At 35.7% G+C, this 23736-nt stretch overlaps 1 protein-coding gene across 1 annotated transcript in view; it reads right to left on the bottom strand.

The window, feature by feature from the left end:
- Positions 1-23736, bottom strand: part of MALRD1 (MAM and LDL receptor class A domain containing 1) — a 590849-nt gene that overhangs the window by 320388 nt on the left and 246725 nt on the right. The gene's annotated exons all lie outside the window — the stretch shown is intronic.

The raw sequence follows: 23736 nt of genomic DNA, 5'->3' as shown, positions 1-23736 counted from the left end.
ATGTTGAGCTTTAAGCCAACTTTTTCACTCTCCTCTTTCACTTTCATCAAAAGGCTCTTTCGTTCCATACACACATGTATATAGGATTATACTTGTTTTGCATCAAACCTTAAGAACAATCATGTAGAGAGAAAATCAGTCAAAATAGGGTCAGAACTCAAAATGTATGTCCTCCTACTCTGAAATTCATGCATGGACTTTAGTACAGATATGATCATATGGGATTCTCATCTGCCTGCTTCATGTTCAGAATATTTCCTCTTAAATTAATGGAATTTAGTCTCAACCCCTGAGCACATCATTCAAAGACATTCACATGCCACTCCCAGCCCAACTTTATAGATCATTATCTCAGATCTTCATTATTACATCATCTCCCTTTCATTCAAACCAGGTATCTGTCCATCCTTCTAAACACACATGTACTGAGACTTTCCTGGCAGTTCAGTAAGTAAGACTCTGCTACCACTGCAGGGGCACTTTGATCCCTGGTCTGGGAACTAAGATCTCACATGCTGCAAGGTGTGGTCAGTAAATAAATAAATAATAAACACACACATGGACCTTTACGTCCCTGAGTCCTTAATCACGCTCTTCCTAGTTTTAAGTATATCTCTATCCAAAGAAAATCTACGGTTCCATTAGATCAAACTTATCCCACTTTACTAGATCCCGCATTCTTTAGGAAAAATGATAAAGAAAGATAAAGATGGGTGTGGTAGTATAAACAATGACTCATCACAATGTTCCTGCCCAAATCTCTGGGGGGAACCTGTTAAATGGTAATTTCTGTGTGGTGTGGGGCAGGGGGTATGATTTTGGTGAATGTGATTAAAGGTAGCCATCATTTATCTTGGCATCACTAGAGCCTAGAACATTTTCATATATATAATACCCACTCAAGAAACATATGCTGAATAGAACCAAAGTGGAATACCCGTCTAAGAAGTCTGAATTTTATCTTTTAGCTGAGGAAAGCTATTGAGTAATTCTCGGCAGAGAAGCAATGTGATCAGAGTATGGTCCTAGAAGGTTTAATCTTTTTAAATTGAACAATGACCTGAAACTGGCAGTGACTAGAGGCAGTGAGACTAGTTAGGTTTCAATTAGTTAGTCTCTTTCATTTGATACTTAACATGTTAGGAAGCTGACACAGAGAGGTGAAGGGACTTACTTAAGGCTCTATTTTTAACTCAGAGCTGGCAAAGGGCTAAAACTCATTAAAAAAAATTCAAGTTCAATATTCTTCCACTATATAGCGTTGCTATTTGTGGTTCAGAGTGTGATGGTGAACTTTAATGCAGAATCCAGAAAGCATTATCACCTGCCAGACAGTACCCATTTTTCAGTATAATGTGTAATTAACCAGGGACAGCCTCCTTCGGCCCAGCTAAATTTCCAAGGAAGCACCAATTCAGAGGACTGATAATGGACATAAAACATGTAAAGCTATTCCTGTGTGTCTATGCCTATAGTCGTTTCTGGTTACATTCGGTCTCATAAGACTAATAATATTAAGAGTAATGAAGAACCAAGTATAACATTAATTACTGGAGGCAGAAATATCAATAGAGATCATTTCGCCTTATAGGATTCTTTGAATCAAGGAGCCAATACCAGGTTCCATTCTTTCAGTGAATGTGTTTGGGACAAAGAGACCGCATACACCTGCATCAGGACATAATAAGAATTCACCACTTATTATCTGTGCTCAAACCTTAGTCAATAAATTATCCAAATATTCTAATTACAATAAAGCAACCTGTTGTGGGATATTATGATGGTTTTCAGAACAACCTAACAAGGATGCATATGAACTAGGTTATATGTTTCAAATACACTGAGGCAAAATATAAAGATATTCTTTAAAACTGTTAAGATTCATTTTGAAGTCATCTACAATAAATGATATTCTTTTAAAATATGTATCTTTTTAAAATTTTATTTCCAATTGAAGGATAATTACTTTACAATATTGTGTTGGTTTCTGTCATACACCAACATGAATCACTCATAGGCATACACATGTTGCCTCTCTCTTGAACCACCCCATCCCATCCCCTCTAGGTTGTCACAGAGCATACGTTTAAGTTCCCTGAGTCAGATTTTACATATGGTAATTTAAATATCTCCATACTACTCTCTCCATTTATCCCACCCTCTCCTTCCCCCACCCCCTGTGTCCAAAAGTCTGTTCTCTATGTCTGCATCTCCATTGCTGCTTGCAAATTTAGGTTCACTGATACCATCTTTAAAATATGTATCTTAAATTGAGGGCCAATTCATGTGGTGTCTGGCAGGAAATGTACAATATATAGCCTGTTCTATATAAGCCTAAAGTCTTCCTTAAAGAATAAGACATTCATACACAAGACACAAAATAAACAATAAAGACTGGTTGCCGATTACTGGTCCAAGGCAAGAGTCTTTTAGAGTAATTCTTGGGGCTGGATGGCTGCTGCCACCCAGTGGACATTAGTTTGGCCATGCCTTTGATAAACCAAGTCCATGTATTCTTGAGAAATTCCTGGAAGGTTTACCATAGCGCCAAGGTAGCCAAGGCTTCCTCTGGTATTGATCAAGGGGGAGGTAGAGGTTCTAAAGATGTGCCTGTACGTTTTGGTGTCAGGAAGATACTACTGCAGAGCCAGATTGGGGTCTCTTCTGAGTATACCATCTCTATCTCAAAGGAGAAGACTGTGATGACTATAACCATATTTATTGCTCAGCTTAACCTGTTTTCCATACAATTGTTGGGGTGATGTATCTAACCAGCAAATCTCATCATGTGTGTGTATACACTTCAATATAAATACTATTTACTTGCTTCCTCAAATCACTTAAACAATACATTACAACTTTAAAGAAAAGGTTGTAACTTTCGCTAAAAACATACTATACTAACTAGGTTTGTGATAACAAACAGAAAACAGAAATCAGCCTTTACCATTTCTGCTACTGGGCTTTGCCTCAATCTTCAAATTTTTTTAAGTTTTTTTTTTTTTTAATGTGGATCATTTTTAAAATCTTTATTAATTTGTTACAATATGGCTTCTGTTTTATGTTTTTGGATTTTTGGCCATGAGGCATGTGGGGTCTTAGCCCCCCAACCAGAGACTGAACTCACACCTCCTGCATTGGAAGGCAAAGTCTTAACCACTGGACTGCTGAAGTGTGAACACCCATCATGAAGAATATTACACTGAAATTTTTAATTTATCTGAAATTGGCAATAGTATTAATATACATTGAAATCTGAGCTATATATTCTAGCAAGATCATACAGCATAATTTCCAGTATATTAAAATGTTCTCCTTTTAATAAGATAATGGATTTCTGTATCACTACTTTATTGTATTATGTATGCCATCTAAATAACTAAAGCACTAAAAGAAACAGTAGTGTGCGTTTATATATGCAGTCTTCGTCACTGACAACATTTTAAAAAGTAGCTAACGCATGCATGTATTTAAATGGACTTTCTTTGGAAAGACAATAAAGATGCCAAAATGAAAGCCCCTTCACAAATAGCTTCTCAAACAATTTCCAGTACAAACAATAATTTATGCTAAGTGATCAGTAAAGAACTGCATTTCATTCAGTTCAATTGCTTTTGCACCATCCAACATGAGGGAGCAATAAGCTAGTCAGAAACTGCTTTGAGTTGATAAATGTGTGTTCTACTGTGAAAAGTGAAGAGAAAGTGCTAGTCACTCAGGTGAGTACTGACTCTTTACATCCTCATGGACTTCTCTGTCTATGGAATTCTCCAGGCAAGAACACTGAAGTGGGTAGCCATCCCCTTCTCCAGGGGACCAAACCTTGGTCTCTTGCATTGTAGGCAGATTCTTCACCATCTGAGCCACCAGTGAAGTCCTGTGTTCTTGTATATTCAGTGCAAATCTAATCAAAAGAAAATTCCAATTTTTCAGTTTCCATATTGACCTATATATTCGCTCTGACATCTGGATCAGAGTCACAAAACTATGTGATAATTGTCAAAGTGTCTTGGCTAATTGATATTCATAATTTTAAGAAAACATTGTGAATAATGTCCTGCCTGTAGATCCAAGGGCAATTAATTTAAAGTGAGGAATAATACCCAGGTGGCACTGTGGTAAGGAATCGACCTGCAAATGCAGAGATGCAGGAGGTACGGATTTGATTCCTGGGTCAAGAAGATCTCCTGGAGGTGGCAACAACAATCCAATCCAGTATTCTTGCCTGGAGAATCCCATGGACAGAGGAGCCTGGAGGGGCTATAGTCCATGGAGTCTCAAAGAGTGAGACACAACTGCGCGACTGAACACAAGCACACACGAGGGATAACATACACTGAGGTGTGAGAAACTTAGAAGTCATTTCTTCAATCATTTTTATAGAGATGTTTTCCATTACAGTTTATCTTGTCATTCTTTTTTGGTATGTGTTTAGAATATTAGACAATGCAAGAAATAACTCTTCTGGAAAAAACTGAGGTTAACTTTTATCTTTCTGTTGTCTACTGAAAGAACATAAATTTCAGCAATGGCTTGGCTTTTTCCCAAAAGTGTCAACTCATCTTTCTCTAAGAATTTTAATCTTTAAAAGTCCCCTTGAGAATAGTCATTTGGCTAGGGGACTTTAATTCACAAGAATATTCCTTTTATCACCATCAATGATTTTACTTTAGTTTATTCCTGAAGACTATAATCACAGAGAAAAATACATGATTTGACTGGTAATTCAAGTCTTGAGCAACCTAATGATTGTATTAAAAATGAAAATATTTTTATATAGTCATTATATATAATCTCAATTATATATATGTATATATATAAATGGAGTTTTAAAAGTTGAAGACTACTTCAGTAGCCCATGTCTCATCCTACACTCATTATATTGTCTTACTTTGTATAGATTCATCTATTTTGTCTGATAACTTCCAATATGTCTAAATAAGGTATTTATAATGTTAATTCTTGATTTTTCAATTTCAGTATGAACTACTGTCTTCATCCAACAGAGAGCATGGATATAAGTCATGCTACTTTCTTCTCCAACACATATACTTCTCTCCCCTCACCATATATTCATGAACTGTTATAATTTTTTGTTAAATCCATACTTAGTGTTCATATTATTGTAACTATATAAATATTGTTCTTGACTTAATTACATATAAATTTATAATAGTTAAGTTCCTAAACAATAATTATTTTCCTATACTTACATATCTATTTTTCTTCCACGTGAGTATATAAATGAGGTATAAAATTCCTCTAAATAGTCAAATCTATGAATAACAGTCCACTTGTAGATTTTCTTGGAGATATTGTTATTGCAAATTAGGCCTCCTAATCCAATCTTGATTGACTGCCTTGTACACCCTTATGGGTTGACATTCTGCACACCCATATCTGTGGGGATTCCCTTTGCCTTTCTAATTAATCGATTTAGGAGATAATTGCTGAGCTCCTACTATGTGACAGGAAGTTTTTAAAAAAATAATTTAAAATATGCCTTTAAAGCAATTTTTTCTAAAAAAGTAACTTAAATTTCTTTGAGACAAAATACGGTCAGTATACAAATATGTATGATACATATAGTATGAAAGATGAGGGGTCAGTATAAGAAAAATTATCAAAAATGAAAGTTACAGAACAATGCTTTTCACTAATATAAAAGTAAAGATATTCAGAAAAATTATACCTAAAATATAGCAATATATAGGTAGGATAAAACATTCTAAACAAGTGGGTTTAATGCTAAGAATGCAAAGCCTTGTTTAAGATTTGAAAACCAGTTAAGGTACTATCTACAGTTAGATATTAAAGGAGAGATACTGCATGATTTTCTTCACAGATTCAAAAAGAGCATTTGACAAAATTTAATATCCAATCATGATTAAATCTCTTAGAAGATTGGGAATGAAAGAAAACATCTTTAAACTGATAAAACTGTTCATTAAAAATATACAGGTATCAGTTCAGTTCAGTCACTCAGTCATGACTGACTTTTTGCAATCCCATGGACTGTAGCACGCCAGGCTTCCCTGTCCATCACCAACTCCCAGAGCCTACTCAAACTCACGTCCATTGAGTCAGTGATGCCATCCAACCATCTTATCTTCTGTCTTCCCCCTTCTCCCATCTTCAATCTTTCCCAGCATCAGGGTCTTTTCAAATGAGTCAGTTCTTTGCATCAGGTGGCCAAAATATTGGAGTTTCAGCTTCAAAATCAGTCCTTCCAGTAAATATCTAGGACTGATTTTCTTTAGGATTGACTAGTTTGATCTCCTTGCTGTCTAAGGGACTCTCAACAGTCTTCTCCAACACCACAGTTCAAAAGCATCACTTCTTCAGCATTCAGCTTTCTTTATATTCCAACTCTCACATCCATTCATGACTATTGGAAAAACCATAGCTTTGACTAGACAGACCATTGTTGGCTAAGTAATGTCTCTGCTTTTTAATATGCCGTCTAGGTTGGTCATAGCTTTTCTTACAAGGAGCAAAGTGCTAACATCACATTTAATGGAGAACAGAATGCTCCCCCCTAAAATCAGAAGCAAGGCAAAATGTATCTGACCACCACTTACTCTCAGCATTGTCCTGGATGTTCTAACCAGCAAGGAAAATAAATAAAAGCTTGTAGTTTGGAAGGGAAGAATAATAACACTGTCTTTTATCACATGTTCCACGATTTAAAGTCATAAAAAACTTATGAAAAGGCTACTATTAGAACTAATATGTCAGTTCTGGGAAGGTATACATTTAGCATACAAAAATCAATCATAGCTTTAGATATTAGCAACAAGTCTGTGTAAAATAAGATAAAATAAAACACTGCCACTAGAAATAGCACTAAAACATTTAAAAGTTTGAGCTTCTTTTCTGAGCACTTCTTAAAATCTATACAATTAAATTACAAAGTAGTACTAAGAGAAATTAAAGAACACTCAAACAACTGGAGACCTATACACATACATGCACGTGGATAGAAAACTCTGTACTAATCACACATCAACTCTCCCCAAACTGACAGATATGAAGCTATCACAATCAAATCACATTTATATTAAAATATACAGGATATTGAATAGATAAATATATAAACAAAAGAGAACAAAGTACCAGCTTTAGATCTGTACCTATGTGATTAATTGTGATAAAAGCTCCCAGGTAATCAATAGGCAAACAAAAATCATTTCAGCAAATGATGTTGGAACATCATACATAATATTGACAAGTCAGAGACCTAAGTATAAAAGTTAAAGCTCTAAAACTAATGAGAAAACATGGAAGAATACTTTATGACTCTGGATAAGGAAAGATTCCTTAGAGAGGAAAAAAAACTGATAAATTGGACATTTCTCATAATTAAGATACCATTAAAGAACTAAGACATTCATTTAGAAAAAAAAAGTTTTTCAATATATATATGTTGCTACTTATATCCTGAGTATATAAAAAATTCTATAACCTTTATTAAATATCTTAATATTAAACTTAATATCTATATCTTAATATTCAACTTAATATCTATATCTTAATATTAAATATACAAGATGTTTAATAAATGAAAAAAAAAACAACTTAAACAGGCACTCCATAGAGGACTATATTGGAGAAGGCTATGAGACTGAGCGATATATACAGATGGCCAAAAGCACAATTAAAAATCATCAGGGAAAAGTAAGCTGAAACTACAAAGAGATACCATTTCATACACTAAAATTAAAAAGACAGACAAAACATATGTTAGAATGAGTAGCAGCTGGCAATCTCATACACTGCCAGTGGTGTTATAAAATCATTTTGAAAAAGCTTTGGTTGTATTTTTATAAAGTAAATCATACATCTGTCTAATGACCAAGCATCCACAGTTCCAGATATTTACAAGGATAAAACACATTTTGACAAATAGATGTGTACACAAATTTTCATAACAGTTTAATTCACAATATCCAATAAGTTGAAATAACCATGTTTATCAACAGAATGAATAAACACCTTATGACATATTCATACAATAGAATATATCATATTATTTATTCAATTTGTCTATTTTATCCATCTATTCATGGAAAAAATAAGCAAATTAGTAACACACTCACTAATATGGATAAATTTTAAAAGCCTTATGTAAACAAAAGGAGCCAAACACACCACTGATGGGATGCTAATGACAGGCAAATCTACTATGTGGAGAAATACTTCAGAACTCCTATTGATTTTGGAGGAATGGGGGGCAGTATTACTGAGAAAGAGAACAAAGAAAATTTCTGGGGTGAAGGAAATTCTCAGTATTTCAAAGTGGTTTGGTTAACAGTGTAAGCATTTGTTAAAATTCATTGAATTATATAGTTGACCCTTGAACAACTGGTTTGAACTGCTGGGTTCCAATTATATGTGGATTTTTTCAAAAATATAGTACCTATATTTTCATTTTATAGATCAGTAAATTAAATTTGGGGAAAAGTTTGTATTTGACTAGATATGTGGAATATGTGGAATCAAAATGTGGAATCCAATCAATATGTGGAATCAAAAAAATCATGGTTGGGTGATGACTCTATCCAAACTGTTTCAGCCCTCTACCCTTGGATGAATCATTTATTAAATCCTTTGTTTTTGAGGCAGAGATAATAGTACAGGATTTTCAACTGTACAGAAGGTTGGTGCCCCCGATCCCTGTGTGGTTCAAGGATCAACTGTATATTAGAAACATGTACATATCACTATATCTAAGCAATAAATTTTTTTTAAAGAAAAAAAAAGATGAGAAAATCCTACATAAGTTTTAGCAGAGATCCAGAGGACAGAAAAGATTGAATGAGCAACAAGTAATATTCTAAGATATAATAGCTTAGAATGTTTTGGAATTTATGTAGAACCTCAATTCTTAGATTCTGAAAGTTCACTTAATCTTAAGCAGAATAAACACAGAGAAAGTGAGTGAAAGTGAGTGAAGTCGCTCAGTCGTGTCCGACTCTTTGTGACCCGTGGACTGTAGCCCATCAAGCTCCTCCATCCATGGGATTCTCCAGGCAAGAATACTGGAGTGGGTTGCCATTTCCTTCTCCAGGGGATCTTCCCGACCCAGGGATCGAACCCAGGTCTCCCACATTGCAGGCAGACACTTTAACCTCTACACCACCAGGGAAGCCCTATCCTATTTCACATAACTTGGAATGCCAGTAAAAAGGAGAAAATCTTCACTATCAGCTTATTTTTTAGCAGAAACTTTATAAGTTACAAGAGAGTACCAGGATGTATTTAAAGTGCTGAAAAGAGAAGGAAAAAAAAAATTGCCCCTTACTGGAGTAGGTATTTGCAAATGATATACTGGATAAAGTGTTAATATCCAAAATATATAAAGAAGTCTTACAACTTGATATTAAAAACAAAACAAAGATACCTATTAAAAAATGAGCAGAGGAGCTGAACAGACATTTTCCCAAAAGAAGAATGCTGCTGCTGCTGTTAAGTTGCTTCAGTTGTGTCCGACTCTGTGCGACCCCATAGACAGCTGCCCACCAGGCTTCTCCATCCCTGGGATTCTCCAGGCAAGAATACTGGAGTGGGTTGCCATTTCCTTCTCCAGTGCATGAAAGTGAAAGGTGAAAGTGAAGTCGCTCAGTCGTGTCCGACTCTTAGCGACCCCATGGACTGCAGCCTAGAAGAATACAGATGGCCAAAAGATGCTCAATATCACTAACCGTCAGGAAAATGTAATTTAAAAACACAGGATGTCACCTCACACCTGTCAAAATGACTATCTTCAAAAAGCAAGAAACAAGTGTTGGTAAGGATGGAGGAGAAGGGAATCTTTATCATTATTGGTGGGAATGTAAACTGTTCCATATATGATGGAAAACAGTATGGAGATACCTGAAAAGTAAAGAAAAAAAGAACTATCACACAAGCCAGAAATTCAATTTCTATGTGATTATATGAAGAAAACAAAAACACTAATTCAAAAAGATACATGCACTTCTTTATTTATTTCAGCACTATTTTACAATAACCAAAATATGGATGCAACCTTAGTGTCTATCAATAGATAAACAGACAAAGAAATTGTCAATATGACTCAGCCATAAAAAAATTGAAATGTGGTCATTTGCAGCAACATGGGTAGACCTAGAGGGTATTAAGTAAAATAAATAAAACAGAGAATAACCAATACTGTATGATTTCACTTCTATGTGGAATTTCATAAAACCAAAATAAATGAACAAACAAAACAGAAACAGACTCACAGACACAGAAAACAAAACCAGAGGGACTTGGGTTGGGTCGAAGGACAAAAGAGGTAAAAAGGATTAGGACATACAAACTTCCAGCTATAATAAATGTGATAGAGATGAAACACACAGCATAGGGAATATAATCAATATTGTTAACAACTGTGTGTAGTGACAGATGGTAACTACACTTATTGTGGTAGTCATTTCATCATGTATAAGAGCACTGAATTATAGCAGTTTCAGTTGTGCACCTGAAACTAATGTTGGATATTAATCATAATACAATAGAAACAGTGGTCAGGATACAGTTACTTGTGCTAGTAATTTACTATTTGATTCCTACACAGAGCAACTTAGTTTCAAAAACAGTATCTTAAAATACTGTATGATTCCACTTACATGAGGTACCTAGAGTAATCAAATTCATAGAGACAGGAAGCAGAATGGTCGTTACCAGAGCTGGGAGCTTGCAAATGCAGAGTTATTGTGCAACTAAGCTCGTGCTCTAGAGGCCAGGAGCCACCACTCCTGAGTCCACATGCCGCAACTCCTGAAGCCTGTGGGTCCTAGAAACCATGCTCTGCAACAAAAGAAGCCACTGCAATGAGAGGCCCACGCATGGCAGCTAGAGAAGAGCCAGGGCAGCAACAGGGACCCAGCACAACCAAACATTTGAAAAAGAATACTAATAGTAACAATAATAACAGCACTTGGATATTCTAATTCCCATTATCATTTCCACAAATGAATAGAAATTATTTATTTGGAAACAGAAATCTTAAACGGAATAAAGGACATGTTCTTGGAACAATGATAAAGTTAAAAATTAAACTGCACCTCTCTCCACTACTACATCAGTAGGGTACAGTCAATTGACATTTGAAATGAATCTGAAATTTTCCACCATATTAAGTGCACTGGGACATGTAATATATTTGATTTCACACAACCATGTTTTTCTTCCAAGAGAAATGTAGTTTGTGTTGTTTCACTTACATTCAACCATTAAAATAGCTTATCGCACAATCTTTCTTGGTTTTTATTTAACCAGAATATACTTTGGGGGCCCAAACAGTAAAAACAGCTTAATTTTACCTTGACAACCAAGATAATGCCAATAATGCTATAATTTCTAACTTTGCTTATGATATAAATATTTCAATAAGGATCAAGCTGATGAGAAACACAAACATATATTATTTAAGAGAATACAAATGTAGTGCTTTGTTTTAGAGTTCCTAAGAACCAAATTGTAAATGCAAAGGAAAATGTTTAAGATACAAAAACACGTTTTTGAGAATTCTGTAACAATTATCACTACTACCAGTCATTTAATAGGAAATAAAATAATCATTAATCGTTATAAGCTGGTATGAAGGTGAAAGTGTTAGTTGCTCAGTTGTGTCCGGCTCTTTTGTGACCCCATGGACTGTAGCTTGCTCCTCCGTCCGTGGGATTTCCCAGGCAAGAATACTGGAGTGGGTGGCCATTTCCTTCTCCAGGGGATCTTCCTGACCCAGGGACTGAACCCAGGTCTCGGCACTGCAGGCAGATTCTTTACCATCTGAGCCACCAGGAACGTCCCTCAGCTATCATTTAAATATCATCCATACTTATCTAAAAAAAGTGTCCATTGAAAGCAAAACAGAAGTCTAAGTGGTAGTCTCCATAGTACAATGTGAAATGCATAAGAAATTCAGGCATTATCGGAGTGAGTTGGCTACATTGGATTTCATAGCCAGAGAGTTTATAAAAAGAACTAATTGGCTCAGAACTTTCAATACTTTATTTAAGGTTTGATCAGAAATTCAGAGTGTTGTTGCTATAACCCTAAAGAAATTTCTTTTTGCTTGTAGACAGGAGGCTGATATAGGCACATACACACACAAAATATCAGACACAGAGTCTGACTTACCAGACTGCAAATTTACAATAGAGGTTGAAATCAAATCTGGCAAGCAAGATTTTTAAGTGACATTTGACACACTGGCTCATTAGAATCAAAATGGCACGTTTAGAAAATTCATACAAATAGAACTAATGCAAACAATAAAGTCAAGCCTTTGGTACAAAATGCTAAGATCAATCAGCATTTAAAAGCAGATAACCCAAATCATCCTAAACATTTTAAACAGAAAGTGATTGGATAGTGAGAATTATACATTTGAAAAACTGTTGAAATAGTTGGAGGAGTGATGTGTGTTGAGTTCGCACAGGAATGACTCCCAGAATTGATTCCCCAAGAGACCAACTGCCAATACAGAGATCATCGAACATCTTTCTTGGTGACAGGTGGAAAATTAGAGATCCTCTAAGAATAAGTAGAGACAAGCCAACATCCAAATAAACATCATAATGGCACAGCATGTAGCAATTGAAAATAACAAGTTCCTTTATTAAGATATAGACTGGGCTGCTGTCCCAAATCAAAAGACAGCAATGACAAAGTGAGAGGGTTTTTTCCCCCTCTCACTGCCAAACAACCACAGACTGATGTTCTACTCTTTGCAGTCTAGGGGACCAGACCCCTTCTACCTGTCACATGCTAAGGAGGCAATTACTCAACCTCATGAACTAAAATCAGAACTTTAGCTCCTGCCATCACATCTACATTCCAACCAGCTGATGAGAAGAGAAGGGAAATGGAGAGAATGTTTCTGTCTTTTAATGTACAATCTATAGAGTACATGTAGTGTCCATTCAGAGTCCACTGGCTAAAATGTAGTCACATTCATTGCAAGGGAAGCTGACAAATATAGTTTTTTCCTCAATTAAAAATGAGTTGATAAGGGTATAATAATAAAAGGTAATTATATTTATGTATACCAGTAACAAAAAGAAATAGAAAATTGAATTTTAAGAGAGTATTTTTAAAAATATCATTTGCCTTTAGCATTTAAAATATTATATAATAAAAGCTCCTTCCATAAAAACTATAAAACATTACCAAGAAAAATTAAAGATTACCTAAATATGTGTTTATCCTTACCATAAACAAGGTTAATATTTTAAAAATCAACTACTTTTCTACCCATATCCCCTGGAATAAGAAATGACTACCCACTCCAGTATTCTTGCTAGGAAAATCTCATGGAAGGGGAGCCTGGCAGACTACAGTCCATAGGGTCACAGGAGTCAGACACGACTTGGCGACTAAGCAAACAAACAAATATGTACTTATCCTTACCATAAACAATATTTTAAAAATCAACCACTTTTCTATCCTCAAAACAAATAGAAAACAAAAATTTAAAGATACCACTTTAAAAATTATAATTATCAATAGCACAGAAGATATTAAATGCCTTTACCATAAAGTTACAATATATTATTGAATCTTTCAGTCTATGAAAATACTGCTATTTCGTATTTATTGCAGCAATGAAATGCTTAGCTATATGCCTGTCTAAATACAGGGCTATCTTATATACCACAAGAAGAAAAAGAAAATGGCTATTTCAGAACAAAAAGCAGACTACCACAGTTCCAATACTGGGTGATTCAATAAAAAATGATACAATTCAAACATAGAAGGAAAATTTTAAATACTGAGAAAGCATGCTTTTTCAGTTTTATACCAAATTTTAGAGTATTGCGCATCTCAATTTAAGAATTATTTTCATATTCTTTCCAGGTAAGGTAATTAATCAAAATATTATATCACTAATTATAATATGTAAATCTTTTAAAACTGAAGTCAGTGTTGAAACAATATAACATACATATTTGAGTAGATTAGAATAGATGTCAGAAGCAATTGAGCAACTCAAGCAACAATAACAGATAAAAAAAAACTATGTAGCAAGACGGAAGGGGTCATTATTATTATTTCTAAAATGACTACGTCATTGAGCAATATAATAGAAATTACACCTTATGGAGTTTTCAAAATAAACTATGGACTGTTAAAAAAAAATGATACCTTGTTTAGACAAGAGCACTTACTTTTACGTAATTAACTGTATAATAATTATACTGTAGTAAAGCTTTATGAAAGAATGAATTATAAATGAAAATTCATTAGTTGCCTTACAAAATAGGGAATTTTAAAACTGATATTATGCCATTGTTAACCAATATGTAATATAATTAATAATATGCAGCATTAGTACTATTTCACTATATTCAGTTCAGTCGCTCAGTCATGTCTGACTCTATGCGACCCCATGAATCGCAGCACGCCAGGCCTTCCTATCCATCACCAACTCCCGGAGTTCACTCAGACTCACATCCATCGAGTCCGTGATGCCATCCAACCATCTCATCCTCTGTCGTCCCCTTCTCCTCCTGTGCCCAAACCCTCCCACCATCAGAGTCTTTTCCAATGAGTCAACTCTTCGCATGAGGTGGCCAAAGTACTGGAGTTTCAGCTTTAGCATCATTCCTTCCAAAGAAATCCCAGGGCTGATCTCCTTCAGAATGGACTGGTTGGATCTCTTCGCAGTCCAAGGGACTCTCAAGAGTCTTCTCCAACACCACAGTTCAAAAGCATCAATTCTTCGGCGCTCAGCCTTCTTCACATTCCAACTCTCACATGACTACTGAGAAAACCATAGCCTTGACTAGATGGACCTTAGTTGGCAAAGTACTATCTCTGCTTTTGAATATACTACCTAGGTTGGTCATAGCTTCTCTTTGAAGGAGTAAGCATCTTTTAATTTCATGGCTGCAGTCACTGTCTGCACTGATTTGGGAGCCCCCCAAAAATAAAGTCTGACACTGTTTCCACTGTTTCCCGATCTATTTCCCATGAAGTGATGGGACCAGATGCCATGATCTTCATTTTCTGAATGTTGAGCTATAGGCCAACTTTTTCACTGTCCACTTTCACTTTCATCAGGAGGCTTTTCAGTTCCTCTTCACTTTCTGCCATAAGGGTGGTGTCATCTGCATATCTGAGGTGATTGATATTTCTCCCAGCAATCTGATTCCAGCTTGTGCTTCTTCCAGCCCAGAGTTTCTCATGATGTACTCTGCATAGAAGTTAAATAAGCAGGGTGACAATATACAGCCTTGACATACTTCTTTTCCTATTTGGAACCAGTCTGTTGTTCCATGTCCACTTCTAACTGTTGCTTCCTGACCTGCATACAGATTTCTCAAGAGGCAGGTCAGGTGGTCTGGTATTCCCATCTCTTGAAGAATTTTCCACAGTTGATTGTGATCCACACAGTCAAAGCCTTTGCATAGTCAATAAAGCAGAAATAGATGTTTTTCTGGAACTCTCTTGCTTCATCCATGATCCAGCGGATGTTGGCAATTTGATCTCTGGTTCCTCTGCCTTTTCTAAAAGCAGCTTGAACATCAGGAAGTTCACGGTTCATGTATTGCTGAAGCCTGGCTTGGAGAATTTTGAGCATTACTAGCATGTGAGACGAGTGCAATTGTGCGGTAGTTTGAGTATTCTTTGGCATTGCCTTTCTTTGGAACTGAAATGAAAACTGACCTCTTCCAGTCCTGTGGCCATTGCTGAGTTTTCCAAATTTGCTGGCATATTGAGTGCAGCACTTTCACAGCATCATCTTTCAGGATTTTAAGCAGTTCAACTGGAATTCCATCACCTCCACTATCATTTAAAATATTCTGATGTGTTTAAATAAGATAAAGATGCCATATATTTAAACTTTATTTATGCGCACATACAATGGAATACTACTCAGCCATAAAAGAGAATAAAATCTTGCCATTTGCAACACCATGGATGATCTTATAAGGTATTATGCCAAATGATGCTGAAGCTGAAACTCCAATACTTTGGCCACCTGATGCGAAGAACTGACTCACTGGAAAAGACCCTGATGCTGGGAAAGAATGAAAGCAGGAGGAGAAGGGGACAACAGAAGATGAGACGGTTGGATGGCATCATCCACTCTATGGATATGAGTTTGAGCAAGCTCTGGGAGTTGGTAGCGGACAGGGAAGCCTGGCATGCTGCAGTCCATGGGGTCACAAAGAGTCGGACATGACTGAGCGACTGATCTGATGCTAAAAGAAATGAGTCAGACAGCGAAAGACAAATACTGTATGGTACCACTTATATGTGGAATCTAAAAAATAAATCAATAAATAAAATGAAAACTAAGGAACAAATTTCTTTATCTAAAATGTATAAAACTTTATACAATATCTGTTCTATTATATTTGAAATTAGAGGAAAGAATATTTGTAAAATATAGTCATCACTAGCAATAGAGAGACTTGGGACACAAAAAAGAATGGGGCTTGATGGATGCCTTCCTACTATAGTGAGGAAAATTTTGTTCTACTTGGAACAAATATATATTAAAAAAGAAGAATCCATAAATTTTTATTATATTAAAGGAAAAAAGGAGAGTTAATTAATTATTATACCCATGAACATGAGTATTGTTTTTTCAATAGACCCAGGTAGCACAAAATAAATACAGCTTTCAGACTTTAAAAGTCCCAGTCCACCCCTGGCCATTCAAATCTGAACCCTCACAAGTCCAAGTGTTGCTCAACTGTGTCTATCATCATGCCTCCTTAAAAGCTTACAGTATAGTTCCTTCCAACATACTTTAAAATATGTTTCTAAATTCAGATGTTCCATTTATTTTTAAAGATTTTTAAAGATTTTCTTTGATGTGGACCATTTTAAAATCTTTATTGAACCTGTGACAACAATACTTCTGTTTTATACTTTTGGTTTTTGACCTTGTGGCATGTGGGATCCCAGCTCCCTGACCAAGGATTAAACCTGCACCTCCTCATTGGAAGGTAAAGTCTTTAAGCACTGGACTGCCAGCGAAGTCCCAGATGTTCTGTTTTAAAATGCTGTATCCATAGCCAATTTCACCTTATTTAAGTGTGAAAAATTATTATGCATTACACAATCTACTCATCTAACCCCAACTAAGTTCTAAAAATGCAAATGAAACACAGCGGAACACCAATTAAGGTATTATGTTTATCCCTGCAATTATAAGAGCCATAAATTCTTTCAAGCCAATGATGTCTATCATTTTAATTAGTCAGTGTCTGAGTTTTCCTTAGACTAATATTATATGTTTACAGGAACAAACAATAGCAAATCCTTCAGTAACATATAAGAGCATTTCAATAATTTTTTTAAAGATTTTTGGGTTTTTTGATGTGGACTGGTTTAAAGTCTTTATTGAATTTGTTACAGTATTGTTTCTGGTTTTTTTGTTTGTTTGTTTTGGTCTTTTGGCTGAGAGACATATGGGAATCTTAGCTCCCTGAACAGGGATCAAACCCACACATCCTGCTTTGGAAGGCAAAGGCTCACCCACTGGACCAACAGGGAAGTCCCTCTCAATTATTGTTTAAATCTACCTCTTCAGAACCAGCTCATATTGGTCAACATTATAATTTCCCTTATCTTCTCTTACACAGAAATCTCTTTTGTTTTCACTTTCAATTTTTTTCAACATTTTCTCAATTTCTAGAGGAATTTCTTGTTTAAACTAGACAAAAATATGCACTGAAGAAACATAGTCAGAACAAATGCGCAAAAAAAAATATATTTTACAGGGTATATACTACTCTCATGCTTCCCCTAACCAGAGCAGTGTCCATGATGAACTTCCTCTGTATGGTCACTGCATGAAATTTTCAAAACCTCATTGTCTGTTGACTGTATTTGGAACGGAACTTGAGACTTTTCTAAACAATATGTTGCTTAAACAGTATTCTCAGTGTTGAGTAGTGCAAATATAGTTTCCAATATAAATATTATCCCCCCTAAAAAATAAAAATTAAAAAAACAGAGTGAAATATAGGCATTCCATGAAAATCAACAGATATTTTACTGGGAAAATATTAACTTGGAAAACACTGGGTGGAGTAAGCTTGTATATCTAAAATGAACTTTCCTCTGCCCCCAACCACATCATACGCAAGTCATCAACTTCCTTGAATCTTAGGACCACTTCTTTCCTCTTCACTGTTTATTATGAATAATAAATAAAACTAGAGAATTTAGCAATTTAGGGGCTTTTGTGAGAGCAAATTCTTTGAATAGGAGGGTCAGAGGAAATCTGAATTTTTAAGCAATGAATGGAACATGAAGAAGAGAAAAACAAGTTTACAACATGCTTTTAAGAAATTTCAACTTATGCACACTTTAATTTCATAATCTCCCCAACAGGGAGAGAACTGCTAGAAAAAAGGAGATGTACTACACACTGACTGTATGCCAATGGTTGCTTAAAACATACTATATATTATGATCTCCATTATTTTTCAGATCACTTAGTAGATTCCAATAGCTCCATTTTTATGGACAAGAAAGATAAGAATTAGAGAGGTTAAGCAGATCAGGTGACACCTTATAAGGAGTAAGCAGGACAAAAGTCCAAACTCATCTTTTTAAACCCCAAACACACGCACTTAGCACTAAACCCTGTATACAGGGTCCACTAAATTACAGAGCCAAGTGTAATCAGTCAGATTTCCCAGCGGAGGACTCTGCGTTGCTATGCCAGCATTCTCATCAGCAGGTACGAGACTTTTAAACTCCCCCCAAGGATTTCAAGGAAACACTTGGCTTCAAAGAGAAGCTAATCCATTCATGCTCCATTGCCTTATACATTTTTTTGGCCTTTTTTAAACTTTTCATTTTATATTGGAGTATAGCTGATTGATTAAGAATGTTGTGATAGTTTTAGGTGCACAGCAGAGTGACTCAGCCATACATATACATGTATCTATTCTCCCCCCAAAATTCCCCTTCCACCAAGTCTGCCACATCACATTGAGACCAGACTTCCCTGTGCTATACAGTAGGTCCTTGATGGTTATTCATTTTAAATTTGGCAGTGTGTACACATCGATCTCAAACGCCCTTACACATATCTTTTAAGCAAAAGTTAATTGTCATGTTAAAACATAATTATGACTCATATTTATAAATTACATAAAACACATATGTGCATGCACACACAAATTAGAGTTGGTCTCTGTCCTTATTACAATTAAAATTTTTATTAAATATCACTCAATATGATAGTGGCTGAATTTCCATAATAAACAATTATTTTTCTCCATCATCATTTAGCAATTAACAAAATTGCCATCAAAATAAGCTTATAAATATAACTTCTAAAGACTCAATAATAACCCCCTAATATTACTTTTGCTAATAAAGCTCTGGTTCTTATTTGACTGATTAGAAGCACTAATTCCAGATTCAGTTCAATTGCATCTTCCTAAATATATATGTTTCGCCTCCTCTTGCCTTTTTCTATTTTAAGCTGTCCTTGATGGAATTATTAGCCTACGCCCATGAATATAGATGAAAAGTGTGCGTGAACTAAAGTCACTTTCAGAAGTTCAGTGGATATAGCCACTGCCTGAATATCATTTATCCTTCATTTACCTGTGAAAGTTCCAGGTTAAGTGTTTTTGCAGTACTGAGAAATTGAGAAACATTTCAAAGATACATCCATACATGTACGTTATTCATGAGAAATAAAAATTACTAAATTAAAGAGGTTTCCAATAAATAATAGATTGAATGGTTACCATGTAATATAAAATAATTATATGCTTGTGATCTCTGCAAGAGAGAAAACTTTGCTAAAATACATGGTAGAAATATATTCTTAATAAAATGCAAATAATGGAGGCTCACACTCAAATGTCTATACCATCTAAGGAATACTGGTAAGGTGCTCAAAATATCGGATAATGTAAAATAATATAGCTCTTACTGAATACATGGCAAACAAGAGAATATACCAGACATGAGACTAGGTAAATTATATGGGTGATTGCATGTGTGCATGCTAAGTTGCTTCAGTCATGTCCAACTCTTTGTGACCTTATAGACCATAGCCCACCAGGCTCCTCTGTCCATGGGATTCTCCAGGCAAGAATACTAGAGTGGGTTACCATTCCCTTCTCCAGGGATCTTCCCAACCCAAGGATCAAATCCACATCTCTTATATCTCCTGCACTGGCAGGTGGATTCTTCACCTTAGCACCACCTGGGCAGCCCATATAGGTAATTACCTCTTTTTCTTTTAAGAACTTAAGAAATTGGTTCTTTTTGAATAACAGATGAGGAAATTGGGTTTCAGAGAAGTTGTACAACACATACCAAGTAAGAAGAAAGTCTGAAATTAGTACCTACTTCACTAGAACATGGTACATACCTGTGCTTCCCCATTTAGCCTAGGGGTATATTTTTGCTTCTGTTTAAATGAGAATATAACTGAAATTCTTTGGAATTCACAAATTTGACCCCAAATAATGGAACCCAATTGTCAGACTTATATAAAACTGCCCTACAGTACCTACTTCATCTCCTGTGTACTGGGATAGAATGAGTGGCTATCAAGCAATCAAAATGTGGCTAATCCAAATTGAGATGGGTTGTAGTGGTAAAATACACACTGAATTTTAAAGGTTAAGTCTGAAAATAAGAATATAGAATACTTCATTATTATCTTACATAGCTTTTGTGTTAAAATGATAATACTTGGGGCATATTGAGTTAATTCAGGGTTCAGTCATGATTCAGGGTGAACTACACAAAGATATGCCAACATTTTCTGGATCATGGAAAAAGCAAGAGAGTTCCAGAAAAACATCTATTTCTGCTTTATCGACTATGCCAAAGCCTTTGACTGTGTGGATAACAATCAACTGTGGAAAATTCTGAAAGAGATGGGAATACCAGACCACCTGACCTGCCTCTTGAGAAATTTGTATGCAGGTCAGGAAGCAACAGTTAGAACTGGACATGGAACAACAGACTGGTTCCAAATAGGAAAAAGGAGTACATCAAGGCTGTATATTGTCACCCTGCCTATTTAACTTCTATGCAGAGTACATCATGAGAAACGCTGGGCTGGAAGAAGCACAAGCTGGAATCAAGATTGCTGGGAGAAATATCAATCACCTCAGATATGCAGATGATACCACCCTTATGGCAGAAAGTGAAGAGGAACTAAAAAGCCCCTTGATAAAAGTGAAAGAGGAGAGTGAAAAAGTTAGCTTAAAGCTCAACATTCAGAAAACGAAGATCATGGCATCTGGTCCCATCACTTCATGGGAAATAGATGGGGAAACAGTGGAAACAGTGTCAGACTTTATTTTGGGTGGCTCCAAAATCACTACAGATGGTGACTGCAGCCATGAAATTGAAAGACGCTTACTCCTTGGAAGGAAAGTTATGACCCACCTAGAGAGTATATTGAAAAGCAGAGATATTACTTTGCCAACAAAGGTCCGTCTAGTCAAGGCTATAGTGTTTCCAGTGGTCATGTATGGATGTGAGAGTTGGACTGTGAAGAAAGCTGAGCGCCAAAGAATTGATACTTTTGAACTGTGGTGTTGGAGAAGACTCTTGAGAGTCCCTTGGACTGCAAAGTGATCCAACCAGTCTGTCCTAAAGGAGATCAGTCCTGGGTGTTCATTGGAAGGACTGATGCTGAGGCTGAAACTCCAATACTTTGGCCATCTCATGCAAAGAGTTGACTCATTGGAAAAGACTCTGATGCTGGGAGGGATTGGGGGCAGGAGGAGAAGGGGACGACAGAGGATGAGATGGCTGGATGGCATCACTGACTCGATGGACATGAGTTTGAGTGAATTCCTGGAGTTGCTGATGGACAGGGAGGCCTGGTGTGCTGTGATTCATGGGGTCACAAAGAGTCAGACATGACTGAGCGACTGAACTGAACTGAGCTGACACAAGGATATAGTTCAGTCAGTAAAGAATCTACCTGCAATGCAGGAGATCCATGTTCAATTCCTGGGTTGGGAAGATTCCCTGGAGAAGGAAATGGCAAAATATATTCTAAAAATTAACTTTACCTTTTTTTTCTTTCATAACATTTTATTAATATATTGGTACAATGTTAAGTTATATGGATAGTGGTGACATTTTTACATTACTCCTAAGTATGAGGCTTCTTTTGTGGCTCTTATTGTAAAGAATTTGCCTGCAGTGCAGGAGACCCGGGTTTGATCCACGGATCAGGAAGATCCCCTGGAGAAGAGCATGGCAACCCACTCCAGTGTTCTTTTTTTTTTTTTTAATTTTTTTTGTTATTTATTTTACTTTACAAGACTGTATTGGTTTTGCCATACCTTCTAGCATATATAAATTGCACAAGTAGCTTACATTAGTGGCTTGCATTATACTTCTGTTAAAAGTTCATGATATTGCTGAATTCTCTTACACCAACTTTTATGAAGACTAATAAAAAGCAATTTGGCTTTTAAAAAATTTGTCCAGGACACTCCCCCAAATATGTTTAAACACATATATACATAACATTATATATATATACTCTCTACTGGCACTTTATTATATTTAACCTAATATTAGGTGGTTTTTGAGATGGTTTTCCTATTCTCCCCTATCACAATAAGATATTCTTAAGAACAGAGTCTCAATTTCTATTCATCAAAAATTTTAATAGGATATCTCTAATAGCATCAGGATATACAAAGAACTCTAGTAATATTAACATGCACCCTTAATTTTATCATTAATATATAATCTATACCACTTGGTACATACTTTAAAATTTTCCTTTGGGCAGTCTTTTTATTTTTGTTTAAGAAACTTCATTCCAGATTTCACAGGTTTAAGAATTTAAAATTCCCAATGAGATTGGTTTGCTCCTCTGACATCCCACTTAGTAGTTGTTCATTGAAGTTTAAAGTGGTTCTACATAAAACTTTTGCACTCTTGTTACTTGGATGCTATGAGAGTACTTTTTATTATGATCAAACATTTACTATTTAAAAGGTCAGATCTGGACAAGAGCTAGCATAGCTGTCATGATCTCCTACAGAGAAAGAAGGTGAAGTTTTTCTCAAGAAGTAGATTATTCTGAGGTATCTGAAATGCTTTTACATTTAATTCCTGTTAGTATCTAGGCTTCCCTGATGACTCAGCTGGTAAAGAATCCACTTACAATGTGGGAGACCTGCCTTCAATCCCTGGTTTGGGAAGATCCCCTGGAGAAGGGAAAGACCACCCACTTCAGTATTCTGGCCTGGAGAATTCCATGGACTGTATAGTCCATGGGGTTTCAAAGAGTTGGACACAACTGAGCAACTTTAACTTTCACTTGGTAGTATATATATCCCTCAACACAATTTTGAAATGTTTGTTTTACTCTGTACCATTCCATATAGTGCTGGAAACTTCAAGCAAACATCCTGACTTAATTATGTGTCAGTGGGGAAACATTTATCTAGAAACATCCTCTTAACCAAATTAAAACACTCCCTGTGAAACGAATGAGGAAGTCAAGGCAGAAATGGCACGGTTCCCCATTCCACCCACGATGTTGTCAGCACAAATAAATTAGTTCATTCTTTTTAAAGCACTTTTGTTTCTCATTTACAATATCTAATTTATATACAAAAGGAATGGCATTTTTATTTTCTTCTCCAAACTCATAGTTTAAATATTAATATATATCATTTCATCAATTGATAAAATTTGTTCTTTTGCTTTCTTAACACTATATATTGTATTTATTTTCATCTCATA

The sequence above is a fragment of the Capricornis sumatraensis genome, chromosome 15 (genome assembly GCF_032405125.1).
Source record: "Capricornis sumatraensis isolate serow.1 chromosome 15, serow.2, whole genome shotgun sequence".
NCBI classification, from domain to species: domain Eukaryota; kingdom Metazoa; phylum Chordata; class Mammalia; order Artiodactyla; family Bovidae; genus Capricornis; species Capricornis sumatraensis.
The sequence above is the reverse complement of the archived record's forward strand: the minus strand, read 5'-3'. Positions and strand labels throughout refer to the sequence as shown.